This window comes from Rhinolophus sinicus, chromosome 3 (assembly GCF_057876585.1).
Source record: "Rhinolophus sinicus isolate RSI-liver-muscle chromosome 3, RSI-T2T, whole genome shotgun sequence".
NCBI lineage: Eukaryota > Metazoa > Chordata > Mammalia > Chiroptera > Rhinolophidae > Rhinolophus > Rhinolophus sinicus.
The window spans coordinates 124,798,006-124,811,453 of record NC_142503.1 but is presented as its reverse complement, the minus strand read 5'-3'; the positions used below and the strand labels follow the sequence as shown (position 1 = coordinate 124,811,453).

General features: G+C 34.4%; 1 long non-coding RNA gene across 8 annotated transcripts in view; it reads left to right on the top strand.

The window, feature by feature from the left end:
- The window catches only part of LOC109455360 (uncharacterized), a 630,897-nt gene that overhangs the window by 539,230 nt on the left and 78,219 nt on the right, over nt 1-13,448 (top strand). Inside the window, exon 7 of one of the 8 annotated variants that reach the window (XR_016020785.1) lies at nt 4,115-4,169. The exons of the other annotated variants lie outside the window; for them this stretch is intronic. This is a non-coding gene — a long non-coding RNA (uncharacterized LOC109455360). Of the gene's footprint in view, nt 1-4,114; nt 4,170-13,448 lie in introns of those variants that run through there. 8 annotated transcript variants of the gene reach the window in all.

The following is a 13,448-nucleotide window of genomic DNA, read 5'->3' as shown; positions in this document are numbered from 1 at the left end:
AAACTTTGGTTCTGTGTTCACCTTTATTTTTGAGTTTTCCACTAGCAATTCTCAGATTATCTATTAGTTCCTCAAATCCTGTTTCAGTGGGTCATGGGTATGGTGAAATGTGCTATCAGACACCAGAATTTTGACTTCTGCGTATGAGACCTCATCGCTTTTTCAGTCTTGCCAGATATGGAGCAAAGGGAAACAAACACTATTGGTGGAGATGTAAATTGGTGCAGCCATTACAAAAAAGACAGTACAGAGGTTCTTCAAAAAATTAAAAAAAAAAAAGAACTACCATATGACCCAGCAATTCCACTTTTGTGTATACATTCAAAGGAAATTAAATCAGGATTCTGAATATATATATATATATATATATATATATATATATATATATATATATATGAATATATATATATATATATATATATATATGAATAGATAGATAGATAGATAGATAGATAGATAGATAGACAGACAGACAGACAGACAGACAGACAGATAGATAGATAGATAGATAGATAGATGATAGAAGAAAATATGGTGTATACATGCAAGGAAATGTTATTCAGCCTTTAAAAAAAAGAAGGAAATCTTGCCATTCGCTACAACATGGATACATCTGGAGGACATTACACTAAGTGAAATAAGCCAGATACACAGAGACAAACACTGCGTGATCTCACTTGTATGTGGAATCTAAAATTGTCAAACTCATAGAAGCAGAGAGTAGAATGGTGATTTCTAGGGTTTTGCGAAAGAGAGGAATGGGGAGGTAATGGGTGAAGGATACAAAGTGACACAACTCTCTTGGATCATTTAATTTTTCTCAGAGGTCTTTCTCATTTTCTCCATGTTAATAAATAATTTTAAGAATCACAGGATTTTAGTCTTCATTTGGTCATCATTGTTTTTCATGCTCAACTACCACCCATGCTGATTTGCTCAATATACATGAATTATCACCTAAACCTAGATCTTACTATCTACTACACCTCCAACTCAGATGTATTCTAGATTATTATCTATTAATACTGATAATTTATGTTAAATATATGATCACACGAGAACTTTATAATTTCTAAACTTTTCTAATTTTAGATGATGCGATTGTGAGAATTCCTATATAAATATTAACAAAAATAAGTAACAGAAACAAAATGATATAAACATGTTGTTATAACGGCTAATATTTGAAGAGTTCATGAGATCTGAGTTTTATCTAGGGACAGAAACTAACTTACTGTATAGCATAGATAATCACTAAATAATTTTGTTCTTCAGTTTCCGTAATGGAAACCGCTTTTATAATATTTGAGATATAAACCATCCACATAAAGCCATGGTTATCAATAACAAATATTATTATTTTTATTTTATTTTATTGGGGAATATTGGGTAACAGTGTGTTTCTCCAAGGCCCACCAGCTCCAAGTCGTTGTCCTTCAATCTGGTTGTGGAGGGTGAGGCTCAGCTCCAAGTCCAGTTGCCGTTTTCAATCTTTGGTTGCAGAGGGAGCAGCCCACCATCCCTTGTGGGAATCTAATCATCAATCGTGTTGTTCAGAGCTCATACTCTAACCAACTGAGCCATCTGGCTGCCTCCAACAAATATTATTCCAAATAGCAAAGGTCATTTCATATCTGTCCACTACTTGAACGTTACCTGAAGGAAACAGTGGAGACACTGGTGTAATGTAGGTGGTGCTTTGTCAGGCATGTCTGTGTATTGCAAATCATCCCTCCTTGATGGTACCGTTCTCTCAACCAAAATGCCATCTAATGACAAAATGTCATAACAAAAGGTCATGTTGTCCTGTGTACAATTGTGCAACGAAGTAGAACACTCTGGGTGGGGTTTTCAGGAACAGAACATTTGTGTTCTTATATGCGAGACACTCATTTCTGAGTCTTCGTAGTTTTCTCTTCTCTCTCATCATATGCTGTTTGTAATTTCTTTGGGCATTGAGCCATTCTGGTGTGGTATGTAATTTGTTTTATTCAGTGGTTTCTTATCATGCATAAATGAAATGCCTTTTTATCACTCATTTAAATTATTGTTTTCCTCTGGTGATGGATTTTTGCAGCTTCTGTATTTACTTTATTACTTGTGACTAAGGCATGTTTTCCTATCAGGAACCCAGCAGAGGTTTGCGTTTTGTATTACTTCATCATCATTCTGCACTACACTCTGAGCAATATCTCTATGCAAAGAAAGACGCAAGGAGTCTATGGGTTCAGTAGTTTCAGTGAAAACTCCTGCTTTCCCTCATAGCCTCAGACTGCATTGCAAATGATTTCAGAATTTTACAACCTATATTAACATAGTTAATTTATTTCCTGCGTCCTATATTTCATATGGTTATGTTTTTGCCTTGAACCAAAAGGGGAAAGCGATAAAATGACATGAGCAGTTTTCTTCTCATCCTTTCTTTCCAAACTCAAACAATGATATAAAATTTTTATGGAATGTCACATTTATTCCTGAAGATTTAAGCGAGTGAATAAATCCTTGCCAGACTTTTGGAAGTTACTCTAAATCGACCAAGGCTCTCACATCAGTCACCAAAAAAAAAAAAAAAAGAAAGAAAACCCCACAAAAAGGTTGAAATATGACCTTAGAATCTGTTTTCTTCTAAATTTTCTGCTTAGTTAATTCCAACAGACCCACATTTCTTCATTCATTTGTAAAGTTAAATAATTGGAAAACAGTATCAGGTGACTTTAAGTCCTATCTCCCTTCTTCAGATAGAACCACTTTGAACTTGTCAAGCAAGATAAGAAGCTGTCCCCTTGGTTAAGATCCTCAGAGCAGGAAAGTCCACTTCTTTCCTTAGTAACTATTCTACATCTCTCACCTCTTACAGTCAATAATTTCTAAGGCCTAACTAAAATCCTGATAATAATTTATATCTATTTCATTTGTTCATTGAAAAGCAAATATAGTAATTCTTTTCAGCAAGTCACAAAGCCAGTCTCTGTAAAGCACGGGTATTTGAGTTAGATGCTGATCTTGCTGTTTAAAATGTTTTAGCTTTCTAAGTGAGACAAGCTAAATAATTAAACAACTATGAAAAGTAATTAATGACAGAAATATTCCCATAGTCATATTATTTGTTCAGAGAAATGTTCAGTTTCTTTGAGTTACAGGGACAAGGACAGACTGTTTAGAAAAGCTGAGCTGAAGATGTGTCAATGCTTGAAGAAGCATTGTATAAAATCCAGGGCACTGGGACATATTTAAGGTTTTAGATGCCAGAAGAAAGTTTGAAGTTTATTCTGGTAGGAGCAGAGCAAAACTTGCTTGATCTAAGCTCTGTCTTTTGGCTTTTGGTCCACCTACAAACACATCTCTAAGAGTCAGTTTCTCATTTATAAGATAATGATAATAATATACAGAATTCAACATATTTGTGAGGATAAAGTGCAATAATATACAAAGTGTTTGCCATAGTTCTTGACACACATAAAGTGCTCAATAAAATAAAAGAAAGCTGATATCAATAATGATAACAATTATAATAATATTTTATGGTGGCAATAGGAAACCATTAAGAAATTTTGAGCAGTGGAGTGTCATTATAACAATGTTTCAAAAGAATAAATCCAAGAATAGCATGCAAATGTAAGTAAACAATCAATATATTTGAAGTAAGGAGATTAACTTTATGAAAAATAAATAGTCCAGATATATTTTAAAGTCTTAATTTAGGATAGTAACAGTAATGAAGAATGGATGTGGGGAAGAGTATAGAGACAATATTAAGTCAAGGAGAAAAGTTTTTCGTTCTAAGTTTAGTGAAGTTTTATATAACAAATTAGTCTTTAATTCAATTTTTTTTTTTAAAAAAAAAAAAAGCAATTCTTTTTGCTTACTGCTTAATTTTTAAAAAATAATTGGTCACTCCTTTAACTCTAGCCAGGTTTCTCTTGTGCTATGCATTAGAGTAATTAAAATCTTCATCTCAGTTAATTTCCATAAGGTGTTTCAAAGGTTGGCAGGTGGCAAATAATAATCTTATCAACTGAATAATTGAGTTTCACAAAATTTAATTTAGGATAATATTACACTAGTAAATCAATCATAATAAATTTTCATTTTACTTCCCTTCCATTCTTTCAAGAAACAATCATTTCCAGCATGTGAATCGAAGGAGGAATATGTTCTGGACTACTCCTCTACAACAAAGTATGTAAATTTTATTGGATTTTAGTAAATGTATTTCATAGCGTTTGAGAATTTGTACTCAGGAAACAAAAGGACCTGGGTTCAATTCAGAGACTATCATTTACTGCATGGGTGACCTTTAGCAAATTACCTTTTCATCTAAGTCTTAGCTAATTTATCTGTAAATTAGAGGTAATGGAATACTCAACTCATAAGGTGACTGTGAAGATAAAATAAAATACATATTTATTGCATTCCCTGGTATACAACATGTACATAATATAATTATAATTGCTAATATCATTATATTAAGCTTCAAGTGATGGTAGATCATCTCTACTTGTTGTACCTGAGTTGTTCATGGTACCATTTTGCTCCATTTACTTCCATTTTTGACCACCTACTTGCAAAGGAATGAGAAATAAACTAGTTTTATGTTACCAAGTTTTTGTGTAAAAGGCTTATATTTAAGGGCATATGTTACGTGTTGTCAAGATCCAAGATCTGTTGAAGAATTGCTCAGCTACCCAGAGTTCATGATTCAAATTTCATATTGGTGGCTAGGGAAGGAGTTAACTCCCAAATAATCTTGGATACTACAGGAAAGAAATTAACTTTTAAGACACGAACTCAGCTAATTTTGTATTCAACTCTTATTCTGTTTCCTGAGGGAAAAATATGAAATCATTGCCATTGCTTGGAAATCTGTTGCTTTTCTTCCTCCTCTGATTGCTTAAGTCTTATTATTAGTGTGGTTTCTAGTTAATCTCCTCCCAAGAAATCTTGCTCCCAATGTTGTATGCAAATAATTAAAGAGATGTAAGGTAGGAGGGCCCCTCAAACAGATCTGTATCTAAACAGTATCAGGCAGATGTCAGGAACTGTATAATTTCCTTTGGTGGTCTGCTGTTGTGCTTGTCTCCTTATCTTCTCAAAGGTATATGGTATCTATCCTTGATCCTGCTTGCTGTGCACTTAAAGCTGATTTAATCTTGTTCTTTCCACTCTAGAGATGAAAAACACCTGGTTATCATCTCCACCTTCCTAATCCTTTACACATTTGAAGACTATTAATAAATTAACAGTAAATTTTCTCTCCTGCAATCTAAATCATTTCAGTTCCTTCAATCTTATCATTACTCAAAAGATCAATTTGCCAGTTCTTAATCATGTCAGTGCTTTGTGCATATTCTCTTGTTAACTTCTCCAAACTCACTTAAAATTAGGAACTTTAAAAAGACAGAAAACTGAAAGAAATAAAGGAGCAAGAGAAACAAATGAAGAAACAAAAACTCATAGACACAGACAACAGTTTAGTGGTTACCAGAAGATAACAGGGGAGAGGGAGGTAGGAGAGGATAAAGGGGATCAAATACATGGTGATGGAAGGAGAACCGACTCTGGGTGGTGAACACACAATGTGATACAGATGATGTCTTACAGAATTGTACACTTAAAACCTATGTGATTTTACTAACCAATGTCACCCCAATACATTTAATTTAAAAAGACATTGTCACGTGGGGTGTCATGAGAGGTCTCAGCTCCCGCTCCCCACATAGGAACGCAGGATATGGTGAGGCCAAAAAGGAACACCCATGGAGCCATAGATAGGGGAGTCATACAACTATAAGTCTCACTGGCGGCTGGGTTGGAGAAACAGGAAATAGGAGCCACACGATTCACAACCCTCACTGCACCACTTACAGGCTCAGCCACCATCTTCTTGCTGGCACCCATTTTCTGCTAGCAAAGCCACAGCAGTTATATTAGTGGCCAATGGCTCACTGGTTACAGCTGATGGCCAACTAGCCACAGCTGATGGCCATCCAGTCACAGTTGATGGCCATTTGCTACCTGAGCCAGCACCTTTCCGTGTGAGGCCCAGAGCCTGGAAACTGCACTCCTGGCTCTGTCCCCACAGACATAATTTTCTAAAAACTGATAGTCGTCATTGATGAATAGGTAGAGAAATTATGCTTTCCATACTTTATGCTCTGGAAAAATTCTAAACTGTGACCTAAAATATGCTTTTTATCAAGTCCAGGATAATTCTTTCCAGCATGGGCTTAAAAAAATACTCTGTACTTCTACTGTTTGTCTTTCCTCTCTAAGTTCCATATGCTTCAATCCATACACTGTCTTCGGAATGAATGACACACCTAGAGGAAAAACTTTTAACTAGAAGTCTAAGATGCTCATATCAATGCATGCGTTTTCTCATATTAAATAGCAGAGTATGAAGCAGGAAAGACCAGATGTGCACATTAAGTGGAAGTTTTGGTAAAAGAAAAAAAAAATACTTGTATTAAGTGCAGAAATATTTATGAATAAATCTCTGTTCTTCTGTTCCTCCAAAGTCTCAGCTTTACGATTGTTCATAGAAGCCTGTGCTTTATATTTATAGAATTTGTCACAGTGTGGAATGTTAGATTTCTTTGTGTGGTTAACATCTAGTCTCCCACCACACTTTAAGCTACAAGAGAGTAGGTGTTTTGTCCATTTTTCTTGAAATGATATCTGTGATGTTTGGCATGTAGTAATCTAGAAATATTTGTTGATTGCATAAATGAATGTTTTGTCATTATACCTGAAGAGATGCACAATTGTTACTTTCCTATTAAGTCTGAAATCCCATTTTATTTATTGAATTAAAATATAGAATTAAAAGGAAATGCTATCTAGGACAAGATAAGTATGTCATTTTGAATATAACATGTTAACTAAAATTTATTGGCCCGTTCTTAAGAAGAAGGCAAAGACTTAAGAAAATGGGAGATAGCAGAAGTCAGTTGTAATGAATGTGAACTGGGCGCAGGATTTGGAAGATGGGAAATCAGTGGTCTTTTGCTGGTTTAGTTGGATTCTGTAGCAGGGAGACCTAGATAACATGACAGTCTTCTGTGAAATGTTTTTTTTTTTCTCTTTGGAGTAAGTGGGTCTGGAGATTTCTAGCAGTGGGGAGAGCACTGTAGGACTGGTCAATACAGGTAAAAGTTTTGTAAAATGAATACTGTAAGAGTGAATGCCTTTTTATCAAAGAGCCAACATCATGACTTTAAAAATAATCCCGCTATAATGATTTATCTGGCTAGAGCAACTTTTCTATGATAAATATGCAAATAAAATATTTTCAGTCTATCAGTACAGAATAATTCTCTTCATTTTCTAAATGTTTTTAGGAAGTCTGTTTATCTTGTTTGCTTAGTGTTACTGAAGGATAGAAATGCAATTTGTAGCAATATTCTTATAATATAGAAGCAGAAATACATTATAACTATTTTGTAATGTAAAAGATAATGGAAATAATCTAAAATTTACTAGACTTTAGATTCCAAATCTTCATGCAACACTGAAGAATTTATTATATCGATAAAACAGAAATTCTTACTAAAATGTATATGTTATATATAAAATATATGTAATACAATAAACTATATCATGGAAATAATATGTGAAAATGGTATAGTACTGGACTAAGAATTAGAAAATGAGTTTGGCCCGAGATGGGTCACTGATGCTTTGTAACCTTGAACACATCTCTGACTTTTCCTGTATTTTAGTTTTCGATTCAGGTAACTGGTCTTATAAGTACTTTTTAAAAACTTTCACAGGCTAGAAAAATGCATAATCTTTACTTTTCCCTGTCTTTCAAGACCTACGTAAAACGGCATCCTGTTCAGATTTGGGAATACTTCCTCTATTATTTTCCCATTTCTACTATTAGAGCACAAACATATGCATAGGCTCTTGTTCCATTTATATGAGACTGCGGCATCTTTCTAGGTCATTCTTCTTCCTCCTTCTATGACTGCCTCTCTTTTTTCTATATTACTGCTGCCAAACTCAGTTTTATGAAGCACTGGTTCTCTGCCAAATTGCCTTGTTCGGAAACTTATAATAGTCCATTACTACTTATCACATTGAATCATTTTTATTTTTTTATTTATTTTTGAAGCTTTTGGACCTATCTTAAGCAGCTACTGCATGTTGCTTTATTTCTTCTTCCCCTTTATTTCTTCTTCTCTGATGCATATGTATGCTACTGTGGCCTGTTGAAAATAAATAAACAAAATATTATTTCTCAGGTCATTACATATGGAGGTGACCAGGTGACATGATTTGGGATAATGAGAGGTGAGTTTACCTGAAGCTTTCAGGAAAGGTATATTTCTCTTTACCTTTCATCTGTGCATGCAGTGCAGAAGCTATGTTGTAACTAGCAGGTTTAAGACGGTAAGACTGGCAGAACAGAAAGCGAAAAGGATCCAGGATCCAGGGTGTCTTAGCGCTTCCATTGTATCCCTGAGCTATCTCCTTGTTTCTTCAAGGAAGTTGTCAAGATTCTTTGTTTTGTGGGAAAAATAATCTGTTCTTTGGGTAAGCCATTGCAGGAAAGTCCCTGTTACATGCAACTGAACATGATAACAAATTATGTGCTCCACTAATTCAGCCTTATTTCCTACTAGATACCGGAACTTCCCTTTCAGTTCCTGTTCTCTGTGTTTGGGTTATTTACTTTCACCCCTTACAGCCTACATTGATGAAGTTTTTTGTTTTTGTTTTGTTTTGTTTTGTTTTGTTTTTTTCTATTGACATTAGCCTTTTCATATTGTAGACATTCTTCAAGTCGAGTCAAGTCTCACCTTCTCCAGGAAACCTCCTCTAACAAACCAACCAATTTTTCAATTTCTACAGTACTAACGCTTTTTTTACTACACTACACTAAGCTGTTATTTGTTTTGTAATTTTGTTCACTTGTGTTAAATTTACACTCTAACTAGACTGTATGTTCTTTAAGGGCTGGGACTATTCTTAAAGTTATTAATAAGTTTCTGAAAGGCAAAAGCAAGTTTGTCATCCAACTCTATTCACCACTGTACATCACAAGTGCTGAAAAATGGACTTTGGATATATATACATTGCAATGAAGAGACCTATGAGATTTTATTTTCATTGACTCAGTGATTAATGATTAATGATATTTGTTCTAAATTAATCTCTTTAATCAAGAAATTTATCATTTAGCAGTATTCTTTATTGGGGATGTGCTCACTCCAAAATGTTTAGCAGATAATTAAAACAAAACAAAGCCTGTGTGCTCAATTTCCTCCTATCTAAACTACGGTAATAATATGGGACTTTTGTGAGGGAATATTTATGAGCTTGAGATAATATTAACCTCTGTCTCTGGTTATTGCCCAAAATCCAGAAAACATAATGCAAAAATAATGTGATGTGTTTGTTTACATTTCAATCCTCAATTATAGTTCAATAAAGGGATACTTTGAGTACAAACCTTTGCAGAATGAAATAACTGCGACTTAAAAATGTTTCTGACAATCTAAAGTCTTTCCAATAAAGAATTTTGTATATTATTTTAAAACTCTAATCACTCTCTCTCCTAGGTCTGGGTGAATAGATTGTATTAGTATTAAAATCACAGCAGTCATTCCACATAAAAATCACCAGGAGAAAAATGAAGATATGAGTAGAATAGGAATTTTTCACACTCTATAAAGTTTCTTCTCTTGTTAAGCTTTAAAGATTTTCTAGTGTTTGCCCATATTAGCACTATTTCTAAGCTACTGACAGTTGTTAGACTGTCTACAATAAATAAGTAGAATTGATGATAAAGAATATGCCTACACTAGCCATCGAAATGAAGTAGTTTACAGAAAGTAGAATTGCTTCAATTCTAAGGAAACATTTACAGTCTACGTACAGGCACTTACTGTTTTTGTGTTGGTATTATGAAAGTTTGGAATGTGTTCTTCCCAGGCAGTCCTCTTAATTTTTTGAAGCACACTCCTGCTCTTGTTGGAAGAGAGGTAGCTGGAGTCCATGGCAGTGCTAACATAAGCTTGCATCAGACTACACGGGCCTTCCTTGGTTTTCTGTCTAATAACCTGTGAATGCTAACTCACATATCCCTTCCCTACACCCACTGTCTTCTCTGCCTCACCTTTCATATTTGTGCTGGGTTGAGGTCCATGTATGAAGTTTATATTGTTATATTATTAACTTCACATTTAAACTTGTATCTTTCCGGGAACTTAAAAAGAAAAGAAAAGAAGAAAAGAAAGTCTTTCTGGTTCTATAGATAGGTAGTGCAACAGGAAATTATGAGAACATTTCTCTGGCGCAATATGCCAAGGGCAGATGGAGGTAAAGATGCGGGAAGTGTTGATCCTTCCCTCCTAGAGCCTATTTGTGATACTTCCATGGATCCATGGCTTCGTGGTCTCCGTGGAGATCAGTAGACAGACCCTTCCAGATGAGCCTTATCAATTTGTATAGCAGCTCTGATTGGTTGAGCTTTCTTATTAAGTGCCTTTGCTTTGGAATACTGAAATAAGTCATTCATCTATTACTTCACCTATTCATCTATTACTTTAAGTTGTACCCCTTTTAAAGCAATCTACTCCTTCATATAATTAAAAAAGAAAAGCTCATATTGATAGAGTATGAGGTTAGGAACTAAAATGTTCTTTAGGTTAATTAAATTTACTAAATTTTAAATACTCAAAACTCCATATGGTTTTACTCTCCCTCAGCCATTGGTGATCAGTAAGTAAGAGGTCGTTACGAATCTCACAGCAAGTGATCGTCACAGATCCTTACAGAATTAAGGAGATTTGGGATATTAAGAAGTCCTGGCCATAGAACTCAGATTCAGATGCAGTGGTCTCATTCAGAGAACAAGCACTCCATCCCAGCAAGACTTGGTCTTTGGTGGGTTAGCAAGTCAGAGACTCAGGCACAAAAACTTTAGGCACTAGAAGGGGAATTTTTTCAGTTGTGTGCCCAGAGCATAAATTTAGTCTCAGATTAGCAGCAAGGAAACTGCTGTTTTGAAATAGAGCTCAGTAAATTCATCCATATATAAACATGACTGGTTTGTGAGTATATATTTGGCATCAAGGTGATGAGAGATTTGATGGCTAAAACTAGGTGTGTATATGTGTGTGTTTATGTCCATGCATGGAAATATTGCACATGCTTAGGCGTTTGAGTGCTTCTACTCCTCACCAAATAGGTGACTTGGATAATCAAAGTATATTTTACAAAGATATATACATTTTACCTGTGACCTCTACTTGATAGCATTATATTTGGAAATAATCTTAATTTTCTAAAAATACAAACTAATTGTGTGAAAAATAAGTTTTTCTCTTGTTTTTAAGTGTATATAAATCATTGTTATATTTCTAAAAGATGGTTCTTAGGGTTAGATTCTGCCAGCCGAACAGCCACAGAGAGAGTGTGTATTAAATACAGCTGTGATCTTAGAACTGGACAGGCCTTTAATGCTTTTCTTTTGCACTCTTTGTTGGTGACCAATGTTGAGGGGAAGTGATTGCTTTTATATTTTATCAGTTTCTATTTGTATGGTAAACTTTGCTTTCTTATCTTTTCTAATTTACTAGCTAAGTTTAGCTTACTTGCTGATGATTGCACAATTTTCTTCCTACATTGCTATCTGTGATAAAAGGATAATAATGAAGATCTGAGGGTACTTTCTGTAATTTAAAAACAAAAACAAATCTTTAGTTTCCCTGTTAATGTAGGGCTTTGCAACTCATCAAATTTTCTCTTACTTCTTCTATGTCCGTGAAGTCTATACAATGCCATCTGCATAGGTTTCAGTTTCTAAAATTGTACGAGGAGTGATCAAAAACTATGGTGAATGCTGCTGCCCAGTGCCATCCAATGCAAAAGCAGGGATCTTCAATATGGGAAGGGGAGAGCTGACCCTTAGTAACAGTGTGTGACAAGTATCAACTTGTTTAGTGCAGTTAGTTGGGTGTGAGCTACAGCTGAGAGAAGGTGTGTTTGAAAGAATGCCGTAAATCATCCTCCATCATGACTAGTCTCCATGTCACACACTTCTGGTACAGTAGTTTCAGTCACATAAAAACATTACAGTCTGTCCTCATCCATCTTATTCACCAATCTGGCACTGTGAAACTTCTGGCTCTTCCCCAAAGTCAAAATGATTCAGGACATCGAGGCAGCCACCACAGCACAACTGAAGACACTCACAAAAGAGGACTCCCAGAACTGCTTCAGAAATGGCAAGAACAATGGGATAAGAACAATGGGAAGTGTGGGGGAACATTTTCAGGGGGATTAATGGCAATATGTCTTTAATTGTAATAATTTTTTTTTTATATTTAAACATTGACTATATTGTCTGTTCACACCTCGTGTATAAGTCTCATTCATCATTAAATTGTGAACATATCAAGGGTAAAAATTAATGTTTTTTGATGTGAGAGGCACAAGTAAGATTATATCCACATATATGGTGCTTTAAGACCTAGACCTAACCCTCTGAAAAGGAAGTAAATGGGAGGGTTACAAGAATGTTCTGAGATACCAAAAGCCAAATAAATGGTTGTTAATTTCCTTGTTCACTTCTGTTTGATAATCACACTATCTGTTGCAGAACTATCAGCCCAAAATCATCTCGACAGGACAAATCTAATTTTCTTGTTTTCTATGTCCATAACACAGACCTGTGGACTGAGGTTTGCATACCTGCCTGCTGACTTTAGACAATGTGAACTCATCTTACTAAAAACTAATTACAAACAATGATGGTTGTCATTTTGGCTAACAAATTAGCCAAATTGATAAGAAAAGTTTAATGACTTTAGTTTTGAAAAGGGTGGGGATAAATAGGGACTCCAATATAGTTTTCATAGCAGTAGATCAGGACAATATTTTAATAGGCATTGATATTTATAGAAATTTTACCAAACTTTATGACCTGACAATCCTAAGAAACTGCTCTACAAAAATAATAGCATGAAAAATAAAAATATAGAGAAATATGTATGTTGCAACGTTTGTTGCAGTCTTGTTTTTAATAAAAATTAAAACCTGCCTAAGTATATGTGTATATGTGCAAATATATGAATTTATTTACAAATATATAATAAATATTAATTTTGCTAGAAAGAAATATAGAATAATGTGTATCAGGAAAACTTAGAAGTAGTTCCTTTGGTGAAAAAACACCAAGAAAATTTCACTTATTTTATACTCAATGGGTTTTGGAGGCTTTTTAGTGGGGTACATTTTCAAATAATAATAATAATAATAATACCAATTTGTACTCCTTAGAAATGGAGGTAAGATAACTGTCTTTAATATTTGTGTAACTAAAAGCAATTACATGTATAAAATACATGATATATATTTGGTTTTCAAATTTACAAACTGCATTGCTATCAAGTTGTTCTGTATTATTATGATTAGGACAATCTTATAATCAATTTGAT